Source organism: Musa acuminata, chromosome BXJ1-9, assembly GCF_036884655.1.
Source record: "Musa acuminata AAA Group cultivar baxijiao chromosome BXJ1-9, Cavendish_Baxijiao_AAA, whole genome shotgun sequence".
Classification (NCBI taxonomy): domain Eukaryota; kingdom Viridiplantae; phylum Streptophyta; class Magnoliopsida; order Zingiberales; family Musaceae; genus Musa; species Musa acuminata.
In genome coordinates this window covers 22,844,429-22,862,408 of record NC_088335.1, presented here as the reverse complement: position 1 = coordinate 22,862,408, position 17,980 = coordinate 22,844,429, and positions in this window count along the sequence as shown.

Sequence of the window (17,980 nt, the reverse complement as noted above, 5' to 3'; positions counted from 1 at the left end):
GCCATCGAACTTCTGGAATGCAGGAAGTTTTCACCCCAACTTGGAGTAATTCTCTAATAGATTTGGTCGCCTTTGGGATTGTACCGTCTTCTCCATCAACCCTGCCGCCTACTCCCCTGAGTAGCGAAGGTACAGCATCACGTATTGCCTACTTCGTTCCTTGGTCGAGCACTCTTGCATGACCCGAAGTCCTTCACTTTCGGCTATCTTGATGAGAAACTCATTGACACCGGTCTTACGAAGTTCCTTGGCCTCTGCCCTTCAGCCTTGTCTCGGTACTTGGAGTTTGCCTCTGCATGCTCCACCTCGTCGGCCCCTTTCACGACCAAGCGCTCTCCCTCCATGAGAGCAAGGGTTCAATGACTTTCACAAAATCCCGCCTCTACGGTACCATGGTGCTGCCATGCCTATGGCACTACTATCCGTCGCCTCGCATCTGCATCCTTTTTCTTCACAATCAATAGATATGCCTCTGTGGTACTCCTCCGAGTCCACCTCCATTCTAACTGATGCTTGATTTTAGGTAACTAAGTCCTTCTGGACTCATCATCGCTTCCTCGCCCCTTTCGACCTCTGGCTTCAACACCTCTGTGTTCTCCAAGCAGCTCCCTTTGGTTGATGGAAAGACAGACTGCAACTCCCATGCATGTCCTCTGTCATCACATTGTAGGGTTTGCACCGATTCTGTTCTCCTTAGCTTCCTTGGTAGCAATGTTCGCTTACTCGATCTTGTCCTCTGACTTGTCGGGCTCCCTTAAGAGAATATGAGCTGTGGAGCAGTCTAACTCTCCAACTGCTTCGATCTTACCTTTTTATGATTAAGTCCCTCCCATGGGACTCACTGGTACTTGCATTCGAACTTTTACCTTGGTGGAACACAGCCCCCATATGTTGATGACCAAGGTTTTCATCCGATGCAAAATTCGATGCACACACGGAAGACCCGCCTCTAAGGTACCATGGCCTTCACTCCTTGAATCCATAGCCCTTCTTGTCGTTGTGTTGTTCACCGAAGTGGAGCATCCAGTAGCTCCCGATCATACCTCTGTATGATCTAGTCCCTCACGGGACTAGGTTGTGTGTATCGCATTGCCACGAACTGTTCCACCACGATCCGCTGCACCATGTTGCCTCCTGGTGACGTCTCTATTGCATTCTGATCCTTGTGGGATGAACTCAAATTGTGAACCCTTCATGTGTGGCCTTTGCCAATACATCGCAGGGTCTCTTCCACCTTCGATTTTGTTCGCTCCTTTGGCAATCGACCTTCATCCACCCACTCTTGGGTCACACCTGTTGAATCTTGGATTTTGATAATAAAATCAATTGATGGGTTAATTGATCTAATCCATATTATTGAGTTAAGTGTGCAGGATTAACTATGATAACCAGAAAACATAAATCAAGAATACCGGAGTCAAGTTCGATGGACGTTTAAGAGACCGAAGAATCGTCGGAGATGTTGCCGGAACCAACCGAGAAGAAATCGGCAACCTGTCGGAATTTTCGGAAGTTCGCCAAAGAGATCGTTGGAGGTTCGCGGAGATCACCGAGAATGCTCGGCTACTCGTTAAAGTTATCACAAGATCGGGAGCTTGATGGGAGTTCGTCGGAAAAAGTTCGTCGGAAAGCTCGCCGGAACAAGACTCGACGTCCGCGGTTGAAAACTTGCTTAGGATGTTTTTAGTTATGTAGTTCACATGTAATTAGGATTAGGATTAAGAGATAATCCTATATCATGGTTAGGGGCCAACTGGGCCTAAAATTAGACTTGGTTTGGGCTGAAATTAAAGCCCAACCTGTGAACCGAAGGGTTTAGCGGTGGCACCGCCCATCACCCGAGAGCCAGGCGGTGGCACCGCCCAGCACCCGAGAGCCAGGCGGTGGCACCGCTTGGCTGGGCGGTGGCACCACTAGTCAACTGTCAGTGTCAGACACTGACAGGCGGTGGCACCGCCAACATCGGTAACCAAAGAGAATTCAAATTTTGGAGCCCAAATTTGAATCCTCTTGAGGCCTATAAATACCCCTCAAATCTCAGCTGAGATAACAACTTTTTGAGAAGCAATTGATTGAGAGAAAGGTCTTAGAAAAGTCTTAGCAAGTCTTGTTTTCAATTTGCTAGTGTTCACCTCCTCCTTTCTTGCTGAAAATCTGTAAGAGAGTGAACCGCTTGTAAAAAATTGTAAGAGGGGTATTTGCCCTTCCCTTTCAAGAGATTTGCTAGTGGAAGTGGGAGCCTCATCGAAGAGGGCCTCGCAAGTGGATGTAGGTCATTTGACCGAACCACTTTAAAATCGGCGTGATCTCTGGTTTGCATTTCATTATTGCTATTTACATTACTGCAAACCTTCTTACGTGCTTTAATTCCTTATTACCTTTGCTGCATAACTTTACGAATATGCTTTCATGTTAAGCACTTCCGAGTTCGATTTTTATCATACGAAAGATTTGTCAAAACCGTTGTTTTAATCCACTGCACTAATTCACCCACCCCCCCCCCTCTTAGTGCCGCTCCGATCCTAACAATTGATATCAGAGCAAGGCTCACTCTCATATTTGGTTTGATACCCAAGAGAGATGGCTTACTCCGGCATACATGAGGGTCATTCCATCACACGTCCACCCATGTTTAATGGGTCGGATTACACTTATTGGAAGACTCGTAAGAGGATCTTCCTCATTTCCATGGATTTCAAGCTTTGGACTATTGTTGAAAACGGATTTCAAAAATCTTCTCTTCCGATGAGCGAATGGAATGAATCGGAGAAGAAGGTTTTTGCTTTAAATGCAAAGGCTATGAATGCCTTGTTTTGTGCACTAGACAAAAATGAATTTAATCGTGTTTCAATTTGTGATTCGGCTTTTGATATTTGGAGAACTCTTGAGGTCACTCATGAAGGCACTAGCCGAGTGAAAGAGTCCAAAATCAACATCCTTGTGCACTCTTACGAACTTTTCCAAATGAAACCAAGTGAGTCCATCGGAGACATGTACACCCGGTTCACGGATGTCATCAATGGACTCAAAGCTCTTGGTAAAGATTTTACTAACTTTGAACTAGTAACTAAAATCTTAAGATCCCTTCCTAAAAGTTGGGATCCAAAAGTTACGGCCATTCAAGAGGCCAAAGACCTTAAAACATTCCCTCTTGAAGAACTTATTGGGTCTCTAATGACCTACAAAATGACATGTCAAGCTCATGACGAGCTCGAGAACCCCCTTCCAAAGAACAAGAAGGACATGGCACTCACATCGCAAGAAGATCACTTGAAAGGAACATCAAGTGATGAGGACAGTGAAAATAACATTGCACTTTTGACTCAAAAATTTTAAAAATATTTAAGAAAGAACAAATTTAAAGCGCATTGTCCTTATGCCAAAAAGAGAACATCAAAGAAGAAGGCGCTCAAGGCAACGTGGGATGATTCAAGCGCATTCGAAGAAGAGGAGTCCAACACCGAGCAAGTTGCTCATTACGCCCTAATGGCCATCGAAGAAGAGGTAACGGATTTAATTGATACAGATTTACCTTATCATGAATTATTAAATGCCTTCCATGAGTTATTTGATGAATGTAGGACAATTAGTAGAAAATATAAATTGCTAAAAAAGGAGCATGATAGTCTCATTGGTAATGTCGATAAATTAAAGACTGAATATCATGATAGTTTAGCTCCATGTATAAAATGTCATGATCTAGAAACTCTCCAAAAGGAGAACTTGCTACTTAAGGACACCTTGAAGAAATTCGAGGTTGGTAGCAAGTCTTTGAACATGATCCTTACTTATAAGGGTCACGTTCCTAAAAGAAGTGGAATCGGATTTGTGAGAAGTCCTCACCAAAATCCAACCACCTTCATTAAAGGCCCTATCTTACATGTTCGACACCAAAGAAATTGTAACTTTTGTTGCAAATATGGATATAAAACTTATAAATGTCCATTTAAGAAAATTAGTCCGAACAAACTAATTTGGGTTCCTAAAGGAACCATGATCAATTCTATGCAATATGATGAACAAGTTAAATTAGTTTTTAAGGCACCCAAAAGAAAATGGGTACCTAAAAATAATCCCTTCTTGTAGAAACATACACCATCACAAGCTAGGAGCAAGAGATGGTATCTAGATAGTGGATACTCAAGACATATGACTGGAGATCCATCTCATTTCTCTATGCTCACTAGCAAAGAAGAAGGGTACGTCACCTTCGGAGATAACAACCAAGGCAAAATCATTGGCAAGGGAAACATAGGTAACAAATTAAAATTTTCTATTGATGATGTCTTACTAGTTGATGGATTGAAACATAATCTCTTGAGTGTTAGTCAATTATGTGATAAAGGTTATATCATTAAATTTGAATCAAATGTGTGTATTATTGAAAAACCAAACCATAACATAACTATGATTGCATTAAAACAAAATAATGTCGACACAATCAACCTTGATGAACTAAGTAATGAAATGTGCTTCTCCGCTTTAAATGATGATGCTTGGCTTTGGCATAGGAGACTAGGCCATGCAAGCATGAAACTAATATCTAAGATCTCATCTAGAGAATTAGTGTGAGGAATTCCAAATATAAAGTTTATTAAGGACAAAGTATCCGATGCATGTCAACTAGGTAAACAAATAAAAACTAGTTTCAAACCAAAAACTCAAATTAGCACCACTAGACCATTACAATTGATTCATTTGGACTTATTTGGACCAATTGAAACAACAAGTCTAGGAGGAAGCAAATATGCGTTTGTAATTATGGATGACTATACTAGATACACTTGGACCTATTTCTTAGCTCACAAAAGTGATTGTTTCAAGTGTTTCTCTAAATTTTGTAAACTCACTCAAAATGGAAAAGGTTTCATGATTTCATCAATTCGGAGTGATCACGGTGGCGAATTTCAAAACCGTGACTTTCAAAATTTTTGTGAAGTTAATGGATACAATCACAACTTCTCCACTCCGAGGAATCCCCAACAAAATGGAGTAGTTGAAAGAAAAAATAGAAACCTACAAGAAATGGCAAGAACGATGTTAAATGAACATAGTTTACCTAAGTAATTTTGGGCCGAAGCCATAAATACGGCTTGCTACATCATGAATAGAGTCCTAATAAGACCATCCCTATCAAAAACTCCCTATGAATTATGGAATAACAAAAAACCAAATATTTTCTATTTTAAAGTTTTCGGTTGTAAATGTTTTATTTTGAATGAAAGGGATGCCTTAGGAAAATTTGATGTTAAATCCGATGAAGGTATCTTTCTTGGTTACTCTTCCGTTTCTAAGGCTTTTTGGGTTTTTAACAAAAGAATCTTAGTAATAACAGAGTCTATTCATGTAGTTTTTAATGAAATTTCTAATTTAAAGAAAAATAATTTTGATGATGATCTTGGTTTTGATAATTTGAATTTAAATGAACCCCCTCCTCAAAATAGCAACTTGGGTGCACCTTCTTCCGAAATTTCCTTACCCAAGGAATGGAAGTATATAGATGCTTATCCAAAGGAGCTAATTATAGGAGAAACATCAAAAGGGGTTCAAACTCGTTCCTCTTTCAAGAACTTTTGTACTAACGCCGCCTTCCTCTCTCAAATCGAACCTAAATGCATTGACGAGGCCTTAAAAGATGATTTTTGGGTTCTTGCAATGCAAGCGGAATTAAATCAATTTGAGAGGAATAAGGTATGGAAGCTTGTTCCTAGACCTAGTGACCATTTAGTCATTGGTACTAATTAGGTCTTTAGAAACAAGCAAGATGAAAATGATATCGTGGTTAGAAACAAGGCTAGATTAGTGGCCAAAGGTTTCAACCAAGAAGAAGGTATCGATTACGAAGAAACCTTCGCTCCCGTGGCTCGATTAGAAGCCATAAGGATGCTCCTTACCTATGTTAGTAGTAATAATTTTAAACTATTTCAAATGGATGTCAAAAGTGTTTTCTTGAATGGTTTTATTTCCGAAGAAGTATATGTCGAACAACCTCCCGGATTTGAAAATTCTCTTCTTCCTAATCATGTATTCAAATTGACTAAGGCCCTCTATGGCTTGAAACAAGCTCCTAGAGCTTAGTATGAAAGGCTTAGTTCCTTTCTTATTTTAAATAACTTTACCAAAGGCAAGGTTGATACTAAATTGTTTATCAAATATTTTGAAAATAATTTTCTTATTGTGCAAATTTATGTTGACGATATTATTTTTGGCTCTTCGGATGAATCACTATATGAATCATTTGCCAAATGTATGAGTCATGAATTTGAAATGAGTTTAATGGGTGAATTAACTTTCTTTTTGGGATTACAAATCAAACAACTTAGTGATGGTATATTTCTTAACCAATCTAAATATACATTAGAATTGTTAAAATGATTTAACATGGATCATTCAAAAGCAACAAACACCCCTATGAGTACTTCGACTAAGTTAGATATGGATGAAAATAGTGAAAATTTCGATCAAAAAACATATAGGGGAATGATAGGTAGTCTACTCTACCTCACCGCAACAAGACCGCAACAAATTCATTGACACACAAAGCATCAATTAGCAGATATATTTACAAAAGCTTTGAATGAAGACCAATTTGAATTCATTAGAAGGGAATTAGGTATGTTAAATTGTCCCTAAGAATAAACTTGTTTGAATGGATTTTCCGTAAAGTTTTTCATTCTCTCTCCGTTCCTCGGTGAATCTGATCCTTCTCTTTCGATTCTAAATGACTTGTTAAATTATCTTATCCTATCTTGAGTCAAACACCGCTCCCATCTGATCAAGATTAATGATTTTATGACATTTTGAATCTCGAAATTGATTTTGATGGCTTGATTATGAGTTTCAAGTTGACGATTTGAATTTGAATGAGTTTGTATTCGAATTATGATCTTGACTTATTGGAGTTACTACTTGAATTTTTTTTATCACAATCTCTTCTTTGTACACCTACATTTATAGAAAGAATAGATTTAATAAATGCTGAATTTTCCTTTAAGATGAACTCTCGTAAATATTTTAGCATACTTAATTTTGAATGATGAATTTTTGTATGATCAATGCTGAATTCCTGATGTTATAATCATCAATTATGTGCTTCAAGTCTCATTCCCTTTTTGTTGATGATAAAGGGGGAGAAATGATGACTAAGTGATGACTTATACCATTTCGATAGCATGACTTATATGAATTACAAGAGCTTGTATAATATAAATATCTCATATGCCTTGCAAAATCTTTGAGAATATTACAAGATTGATTGATCATATTGAAAGCATGCCTTACATCTATATCATGAAATTCATGTTGAAAATCTTTATCTCCTGTCATAGTGAAAATCGTCCCTTATCACTTGACTTGAAAATGATTTTCATCGAAGTTTCGTATTTACTATTGCTTAATGAGAATAACGATAAGTTATACGGTTAGAACTTATCGGTTTATACTTGAATTCAATGGGATGAAATTCAAGTATTTTTATCTTCTCATAATATGGCAGATAGATAGGGGGAGTTACGTTTAACTCCGCCATCAATTGATTGTCATCATAAAAAAGGGGGAGATTGTTGAATCTCAGATTTTGATGATAAAATCAATTGATGGGTTAATTGATCTAATCCATATTATTAAGTTAAGTGTGCAGGATTAACTACGATAACCAGAAAACATAAAGCAAGAATACCGGAGTCAAGTTCGATGGACGTTTAAGAGACCGAAGAATCGTCGGAGATGTTGCCAGAACCAACCGAGAAGAAATTGGGAACCTGTCGAAATTTTCGGAAGTTCGCCGAAGAGATCATCGGAGGTTCGCGGAGATCAACGAGAAGGCTCGGCTACTCGTTAAAGTCATCACAAGATCAGGTGCTTGATGGGAGTTCGTCGGAATAAGTTCGTCGGAAAGCTCGCCGGAACAAGACTCGACGTCCGCGGTTGAAAACTTGCTTAGGATGTTTTTAGTTATGTAGTTCACATGTAATTAGGATTAGGATTAAGAGATAATCCTATATCCTGGTTAGGGGCCAACTGGGCCCAAAATTAGACTTGGTTTGGGCTGAAATTAAAGCCCAACCTGTGAACCGAAGGGTCTGGCGGTGGCGCTGCCAGACTGGGCGGTGTTGGGAAATCATTGGGGGCGACATCATATGCGCAGCGGAAGAACAAGAAAACAAAAATCCCCGATTCCCAAAAAGATGTTCGTCGTCGTGCGAAGATTGGTGCGCAAAAATCCGCAAAACACAAAACTGCGTATAGAGATTGTGTTACCTAGGGAGATCGTATATCCCTGTTTCCTTGCAGATCCTTAGGAGAGGGTGAAGGAGGTCAAGCGTCCTCCTCTCTAGCGGTGATCCACACAGCAGGGTTGCGACGACGCTCCTCAAAACTCCAAGCCTACTCTGAGGTGGAGAGGGAGAGGAGAATAGGAAAGGCAAGCAAAGACTCTAGCCTATGAGGCTGTGAATCCCTCCTATTTATAGAGATCCCGTGTCAAACCCTAATGGGTCCTTCCCTAGTGGGTATTGGATCTGCATCCAATAAGACAAGGGCTCCGTCGGATATCTCATATCCGAACCTCTACTCATCGCAATGCCTACCATATGTGTGTGACCCTCTAGGCCCAATATCGAGCTGGCCGTGAGTCATACCTGTCAGAACTCCTTCTAACTCAGTGAATTATTATCTCTGTAATAATTCACTCGACTCATCGACTACGGACGTACTAGGCCACTACGCCGTAGTCCCCAGACGATACAGGGGAATCCAATCCATTGGACCTGTCTGTCCTCAGTTACCATGTACCTATAGTCCCTCATCCATCTAATATCCCAGAGACCGTATATCGAGCATGGTGCTGTCAGACCCATACGGTTTCTACTCGAGTCTCGCTCTAATCGGATTCTCCCGGAGAACTCTTTCTCTCTCAACCCGAATGACCCTGGCCAGGGATTTGTCTGAGCAAGAACACATAGGATATTCCTCTCATGACGCCGAGAGTGGATGATCCTCTATTGACACTCAATAGCCCTCGTAAGGTCGACTACCACTCCCAATGACCAGCTGTACTAGATCTGGAAACAGCCAAACCTATAAGTCTGGTATCAAAGAGTGGAGCACTCATATAGGACATCCTTGGTGTCTCAAGTCTAAGGACCAGATACACCACTAGGACTACGGAATTGCTGTCTGACAATAAGGCATCATCAACCATCCAGCATTCCGTAAGTGGATCAATCAGTGAACTCATTCTCCAATGAGCACCTGTACTGTATCCCTAGTGTCCCTACACGAGCAGCTATGAGACTAGCAGCATCCATCATATGGACGAGTATATAGCACACCAGTCTATCCGGTTATCACGATGTCCCTCTCGAGTAACCTATGACCGGGATTATTTAGGATATGTGTTTAAAGGTGAATCGATCTCATTATCGTGATCTCATCACGATCCGATTCCTATTACACAAATCCAAGGACATCACAATATATGTATGCATTTATGCAATAGTTATAAAGTGATATATGCCAAAATATAATAAGCAAAAAGATTCTGTATCAAGTCACACGTGCCATCACTCACGTGATTGGCTTGCTGAGCACCTATGACTAGCAGGCGGTGGCACCGCCCATCACCCGAGAGCCAGGCGGTGGCACCGCCAAGCACCCGAGAGCCAGGCGGTGGCACCACTTGGCTGGGCGGTGGCAGTCCACTGTCAGTGTCCGACATTGACAGGCGGTGGCACCGCCAGCATTGGTAACCAAAGAGAATTCAAATTTTGGACCCAAATTTGAATCCTTTTGAGGCCTATAAATACCCCTCAAATCTCAACTGAGATAACAACTTTTTGAGAAGCAATTGATTGAGAGAAATGTCTTAGAAAAGTCTTAGTAAGTCTTATTTTCAATTTGCTAGTGTTCACCCCCTCCTTTCTTGCTGAAAATCTGTAAGAGACTGAACCGCTTGTAAAAAATTGTAAGGGGTATTTGCCCTTCCCTTTCAAGAGATTTGCTAGTGGAAGGTGGGAGCCTCATCGAAGAGGGCCTCGCAAGTGGATGTTGTTGAATCTCGGATTTTGATGATAAAATCAATTGATGGGTTAATTGATCTAATCCATATTATTGAGTTAAGTGTGCAGGAGTAACTACGATAACCAGAAAACACAAAGAAAGAATACCGGAGTCAAGTTCGATGGACGTTTAAGAGTCCGAAGAATCGTCGGAGATGCTACCGGAACCAACCGAGAAGAAATCGGGAACCTGTCAGAATTTTTGGAAGTTCGCCGAAGAGATCGTCGGAGGTTCACGGAGATCACCGAGAAGGCTCGGCTACTCGTTAAAGTCATCACAAGTTCGGGAGCTTGCTGGGAGTCCATCGGAAGAAGTTCGTCGGAAAGCTCGCTGGAATAAGACTCGACGTTCGCGGTTGAAAACTTGCTTAGGATGTGTTTTGTTATGTAGTTCACTTGTAATTAGGATTAGGATTAAGAGATAATCCTATATCCTAGTTAGGGGCCAATTGGGCCCAAAATTAGACTTGGTTTGGGCTAAATTTGAAGCCCAACAAGTGAACCAAAGGGTTTGGCGGTGGCACCGCCAGACTGGGCGGTTGCACCGCCCGGCACTGTCAATGTCTGACAGTGACAGGCGGTGGCACCGCCACTGACAGGCGGTGGCACCGCCAGCATCGAGAACCCAAAGAGAATTCAAATTTTGGAGCCCAAATTTGAATCCTCTTGAGGCCTATAAATACCCCTCAAATCTCAGCTGAGACAACAACTTTTTGAGCAGCAATTGTTTGAGAGAAAGGCCTTAGAAAAGTCTTAGCTAGTCTTGTTTTCAATTTGCTAGTGTTCACCTCCTTCTTTCTTGCTGAAAATCTGTAAGAGAGTGAACCGCTTGTAAAAAGTTGTAAGAGGGGTATTCACCCTTCCCTTTCAAGAGATTTGCTAGTGGAAGGTGGGAGCCTCATCGAAGAGGGGCCTCGCAAGTGGATGTAGGTCACTTGACCGAACCACTTTAAAAACGGCATGATATCTAGTTTGCATTTCATTACTACTATTTACATTACTGCAAACCTTCTTACTTGCTTTATTTCCTCATTACATTTGCTGCACAACTTTGCGAATACGCTTTCAAGTTAAGCACTTCTGATTCCGATTTTTATCGTACGAAAGATTTGTCGAAACCAACGTTTTAAGCCGCTGCACTAATTCACCCCCCCCTTTTAGTGCCGCTCCGATCCTAACAATTGGTATCAGAGCTAGGCTCACTCTCATATTTGGTTTAATACCCAAGAGAGATGGCTTACTCCGGCATGCATGAGGGTCATTCTATCACACGTCCACCCTTGTTTAATGGGTCGGATTATACTTATTGGAAGACTCGGATGAGGATCTTCCTCATTTCTATAGATTTCGAGCTTTGGACTATTGTTGAAAACGGATTTCAAAAATCTTCTCTTCCGATGAGCGAATGGAATGAATCGGAGAAGATGGTTTTTGCTTTAAATGCAAAGGCTATGAATGCCTTGTTTTGTGCACTAGACAAAAATGAATTTAATCGTATTTCAATTTGTGATTCGGCTTTTGATATTTGGAGAACTCTTGAGGTCACTCATGAAGGCACTAGCCGAGTGAAAGAGTCCAAAATCAACATCCTTGTGCACTCTTACGAACTTTTTCGAATGAAACCAAGTGAGTCTATCGGAGACATGTACACCCGGTTTACGGATGTCATCAATGGACTCAAAGCTCTTGGTAAAGATTTTACTAACTTTGAACTAGTAACTAATATCTTAAGATCCCTCCCTAAAAGTTGGGATCCAAAAGTTACGGCCATTCAAGAGGCCAAAGACATTAAAACATTCCCTCTTGAAGAACTCATTGGGTCTCTAATGACCTACAAAATGACATATCAAGCTCATGACGAGTTCGAGAACCCTCTTGAAAGGAATAGGAAGGATATGGCACTCAAATCACAAGAAGACCACTTGAAAGGAACATCAATTGATGAGGATAGTGACAATGACATTGCACTTTTGACTCAAAAATTTAAAAAATATTTAAGAAAGAACAAATTTAAAAATAATATAAAAAATAAATTTGAACAAAAGAAGGACCAAGTGATTTGCTATGAATGCAAAAAACCAGGACACTACAAGAACGATTGTCCTCAAGCCAAAAAGAGAACATCAAAGAAGAAGGCGCTCAAGGCAACATGGGATGATTCGAGCGCGTCCGAAGAAGAGGAGTCCAACACCGAGCAAGTTGCTCATTACACCCTAATGGCCATCGGAGATGAGGTAACAGATTTAATTGATGCAAATTTACCTTTTCATGAATTGTTAAATGCTTTCCATGAGTTATTTGATGAATGTAAGACAATTAGTAGAAAATATAAATTGCTAAAAAAGGAGCATGATAGTCTCACTTGTGATATCGATAAATTAAAAACTGAATATCATGATAGTTTAGCTCCATGTATAAAATGCCATGATCTAGAATCTCTCCAAAAGGAGAACTTGCTACTTAAGGACACCTTGAAGAAATTCGAGGTTGGTAGCAAATCTTTGAATATGATCCTTATAAATAAGGGTCACGTTCCTAAAAGAAGTGGAATCGGATTTATGAGAAGTCCTCATCAAAATCCAACCACCTTCATTAAAGGCCCCGTCTTACATGTTCGGCACCAAAGCAATTGCAACTTTTGTTGCAAATATGGACATAAAACTTATAAATGTCCATTCAAGAAAATTAGTCCGAACAAACTAATTTGGGTTCCAAAAGGAACCATGATCAATTCTATGCAATATGATGAACAAGTTTTTAAAGCACCCAAAAGAATATGGGTACCTAAAAATAATCCCTTCTTGTAGAAACATACACCATCACAAGCTTGGAGCAAGAGATGGTATCTAGATAGTGGATGCTCAAGACATATGACTGGAGATCCATCTCATTTCTCTATGCTCACTAGCAAAGAAGAAGGGTACGTCACCTTCGGAGACAACAACCAAGGCAAAATCATTGGCAAGGGAACCATAGGTAACAAATTAAATTTTTTTATTGATGATGTCTTACTAGTTGATGGATTGAAATATAATCTCTTGAGTGTTAGTCAATTATGCGATAAAGGTTATATCGTTAGATTTGAATCAAATGTGTGTATTATTGAAAAACCAAACCATAACATAACTATGATTGCATTAAAACAAAAATAATGTCAACACCATCAACCTTGATGAACTAAGTAATGAAATGTGCTTCTCCGCTTTAAATGATAATGCTTGGCTTTGGCATAGGAGACTAGGCCATGCAAGCATGAAACTAATATCTAAGATCTCATCTAAAGATTTAGTGCGAGGAAATCCAAATATAAAGTTTATCAAGGACAAAGTATGCGATGCATATCAACTAGGTAAACAAATAAAAACTAGTTTCAAACCAAAAACTCAAATTAGCACCACTAGACCATTACAATTGATTCATTTGGATTTATTTGGATAAATTGACACGACAAGTCTAGGGGGAAGCAAATATGCGTTTGTAATTGTAGATGACTATACTAGATACACTTGGACCTATTTCTTAGCTCACAAAAGTGATTGCTTCAAGTGTTTCTCTAAATTTTGTAAATTCACTCAAAACGAAAAAGGTTTCATGATTTCATCAATTCAGAGTGATCACGGTGGCGAATTTCAAAACCGTGACTTTCAAAATTTTTGTGAGGTTAATGGATACAATCACAACTTCTCCACTCCGAGGAATCCCCAACAAAATGGAGTAGTTGAAAGAAAAAATAGAAACCTACAAGAAATGGCAAGAAATATGTTAAATGAACATAGTTTACCTAAGTATTTTTGGGCTGAAGCCGTAAATACGGCTTGCTACATCATGAATAGAGTCCTAATAAGACCATCCTTATCAAAAACTCCCTATGAATTATGGAATAACAAAAACCAAATATTTCCTATTTTAAAGTTTTTGGTTGTAAATGCTTTATTTTGAATGAAAGGGATGCCTTAGGAAAATTTGATGCTAAATCCGATGAAGGCATCTTTCTTGGTTACTCTTCTGTTTCTAAGGCTTTTCGGGTTTTTAACAAAAGAACATTAGTTATAGAAGAGTCTATTCATGTAGTTTTTAATGAAATTTCTAATTTAAAGAAAAATGATTTTGACGATGATCTTGGTTTTGATAATTTGAATTTAAATGAACCCCCTCAAAATAGCAACTTGGATGCACCTTCTTCCGAAATTGCCTTACCCAAGGAATGTAAGTATATAGATGCTCATCCAAAGGAGCTAATTATAGGAGATACTGTTAGGATCGGAGCGGCACTAAGAGGGGGGGGGGTGAATTAGTGCAGCGGATTAAAACTTCGGTTTTAGAAAAATCTTTCGTACGATAAGAACGGAACTTGAAAAGCTTAACTTGAAGGCATATTCTTAAAGTTGTGCAGCAAAGGTAATAAGGAACTAAAGCATGTAAGAAGGTTTGCAGTAATGTAAACAGCAATAATGAAATGCAAACCAGAGATTACGCCGATTTTAGAGTGGTTCGGTCAAATGACCTACATCCACTTGCGAGGCCCCTCTTTGATGAGGCTCCCACCTTCCACTAGCAAATCTCTTAAAATGGAAGGGTAAATACCCCTCTTACAACCTTTTACAAACAGTTATACCTCTTACAAATTTTCAATAAGAAAGAAGGAGGAGAACTCTCTAGCAAATTGAAAACAAGACTTGCTAAGACTTTCTAAGACTTTTCTCTCAGTCAAAATGCTTCTCAAAAGTTGTAATCTCAGTTGAGATTTGAGGGGGATTTATAGGCCTCAAGAGGATTCAAATTTGGGCTCCAAAATTTGAATTCTCTTTGGGTTCCCGATGCTGGCGGTGCCACCGCCCAGCGCTCGGGTGCTGGACGGTGCAACCGCGCAGCCCAGGAGGTGTCACCGCCCAGCTCTCGGGTGCTGGGCGGTGCCACCGCCTGGCTCTCTGGTTCACTGGTTTGGCTTAATTTTAGCCCAAACCAAATCTGACTTTGGGCCCAGTTGACCCCTAACCAGGATATAGGATTATCTCTTAATCCTAATCCTAATTACAAGTGAACTACATAACAAAACACATCCGAAGCAAGTTTTCAACCGCGAACGTCGAGTCTTGTTCCGGCGAGCTTTCCGATGAACTTTCTTCTGACGGACTCCCATCAAGCTCCCGATCTTGTGATGACTTTAACGAGTAGCTGAGCCTTCTCGGTGATCTCCGTGAACCTCCGACGATCTCTTCGGCGAACTTCCGAAAATTCTGATAGGTTCCTAATTTCTTCTCAGTTGGTTCCGGCAGCATCTCCGACAATTCTTCGGACTCTTAAACGTCCATCGATATTGACTCCGGTATTCTTGCTTTGTGTTTTCTGGTTATCGTAGTTAATCCTATACACTTAACTCAATAATATGGATTAGATCAATTAACCCATCAATTGATTTCATCATCAAAATCCGAGATTCAACAGATATATCAAAAGGGGTTCAAACTCGTTCCTCTTTCAAGAATTTTTGTGCTAACGCCACCTTCCTTTCTCAAATCGAACCTAAATGCATTAACGAGGCCATAAAAGATGATTTTTGGGTTATTGCAATGCAAGAGGAATTGAATCAATTTGAGTGGAATAAGGTATGGAAGCTTGTTCCTAGACCTAGTGACCATTTAGTCATTGGTACTAAATGGGTCTTTAGAAACAAGCAAGACGAAAATGGTATCGTGGTTAGAAACAAGGCTAGATTAGTGGCCAAAGGTTTCAACCAAGAAGAAGGTATCGATTACGAAGAAACCTTCGCTCTCGTGGCTCAATTAGAAGCCATAAGGATGCTCCTTGCCTATGCTAGTAGTAATAATTTTAAACTATTTCAAATGGATGTCAAAAGTACTTTCTTGAATGGTTTTATTTCCGAAGAAGTATATGTCGAACAACCTCCCGGATTTGAAAATTCTCTTCTTCCTAACTATGTATTCAAATTGACTAAGGCCCTCTATGACTTGAAACAAGCTCCTAGAGCTTAGTATGAAAGGCTTAGTTCCTTTCTTATTTTAAATAATTTTACTAAAGGCAAGGTTGATACTACATTGTTTATTAAACATTTTGAAAATAATTTTCTTATTGTGCAAATTTATGTTGACGATATTATTTTTGGCTCTTCGGATGAATTACTATGTGAATCATTTGCCAAATGTATGAGTCATGAATTTGAAATGAGTTTAATGGGTGAATTAACTTTCTTTTTGGGATTACAAATCAAACAACTTAGTGATGGTATATTTCTTAACCAATTTAAATATACATTAGAATTGTTAAAACGATTTAACATGGATAATTCAAAAGCAATAAACACCCCTATGAGTACTGCGACTAAGTTAGATATGGATGAAAATAGTGAAAATTTTGATCAGAAAACATATAGGGGAATGATAGGTAGTCTACTCTACCTCACCGCGACTAGACCGGATATTATGTTTAGTATAAGACTTTGTGCTAGGTTTCAATCAAATCCTAAATTATCTCATCTTAAAAGTGTTAAAAGAATATTTAGGTATCTTAAAGGAACTCCAAATCTATAACTGTGGTATCCAAAATCTGAAAATTTTGATTTAATAGCTTATGCAGATGCCGATTTTGGCGGATGCAGGATAGATAGAAAAAGTACATCTGGAACATGCCAATTTTTAGGACATGCACTTGTTTCTTGGACTTCCAAGAAACAAAATTCAGTTGCACTATCTACGGCAGAAGCCGAATACATTGCTGCAGGTGCATGCTGTGCACAAGTTGTTTGGATGAAAAATACATTAGAAGACTATAGAATTCACTTTAAAAACATTCCCATAAAATGTGATAATACTAGTGCCATATGTCTTACTAAAAATCCAATTCAGCACTCTAGAACTAAGCACATCGACGTTAGGCATCATTTCATACACGATCATGTCCTTAACAATGATGTTGTTCTAGAATTCATTGACATACAAAGCATCAATTAGCAGATATATTTACAAAAGCTTTGAATAAAGACCAATTTGAATTCATTAGAAGGGAATTAGGTATGTTAAATTATCCCTAAGAATAAACTTGTTTGAATGGATTTTCCGTAAAGTTTTTCATTCTCTCTCCATTCCTCGGTGAATCTGATCCTTCTCTTTCGATTCTAAATGACTTGTTAAATTATCTTATCCTATCTTGAGTCAAACACCGCTCCCATCTGATCAAGATTAATGATTTTATGATATTTTGAATCTCGAAATTGATTTTGATGGCTTGATTATGAGTTTCAAGTTGACGAATTGAATTTGAATGGATTTGTATTCGAATTATGATCTTGACTTATTGGAGTTACTACTTGAAACTTTTTTCTTATCCCAATCTCTTCTTTGTACATCTACAAATTTTGTTATTTATAGAAAGTAGAGATTTGATAATATGGATGAATGCTAAATTTTCCTTTAAGATGAACTCTGCATAAATATTTTAGCATACTTAATTTTGAATGATAAAATCTTTGTATGATCAATGATAATATAAATGAATGATGTATGATCAATGATAATATAGATGAATGATGTATGATCAATGATAAAATCTTTGTATGACAAATTATGTGCTTCAAGTCTCATTCCCTTTTTGTTAATGACAAAGGGGGAGAAAAGTGATGAATTGTATCATTTTAATAGCATGACTTATATGATTTGCAAAAGCTTGTATGATATGAATGTCTTATATGCCTTGCAAAATCCTTGAGAATATCACAAGATCGATTGATCATATTGAAAGCATGCCTTACATTTATATCATGAAATTCATGTTGAAAATCTTTATCTCCTGCCGTAGTAAAAATTCTCTTATCATTCGACTTGAAAATGATTTTCATCGAAGTTTTGTATTTACTATTACTTAATGAGAATAACGATAAGTTCTACGATTAGAACTTATCGGTTTAT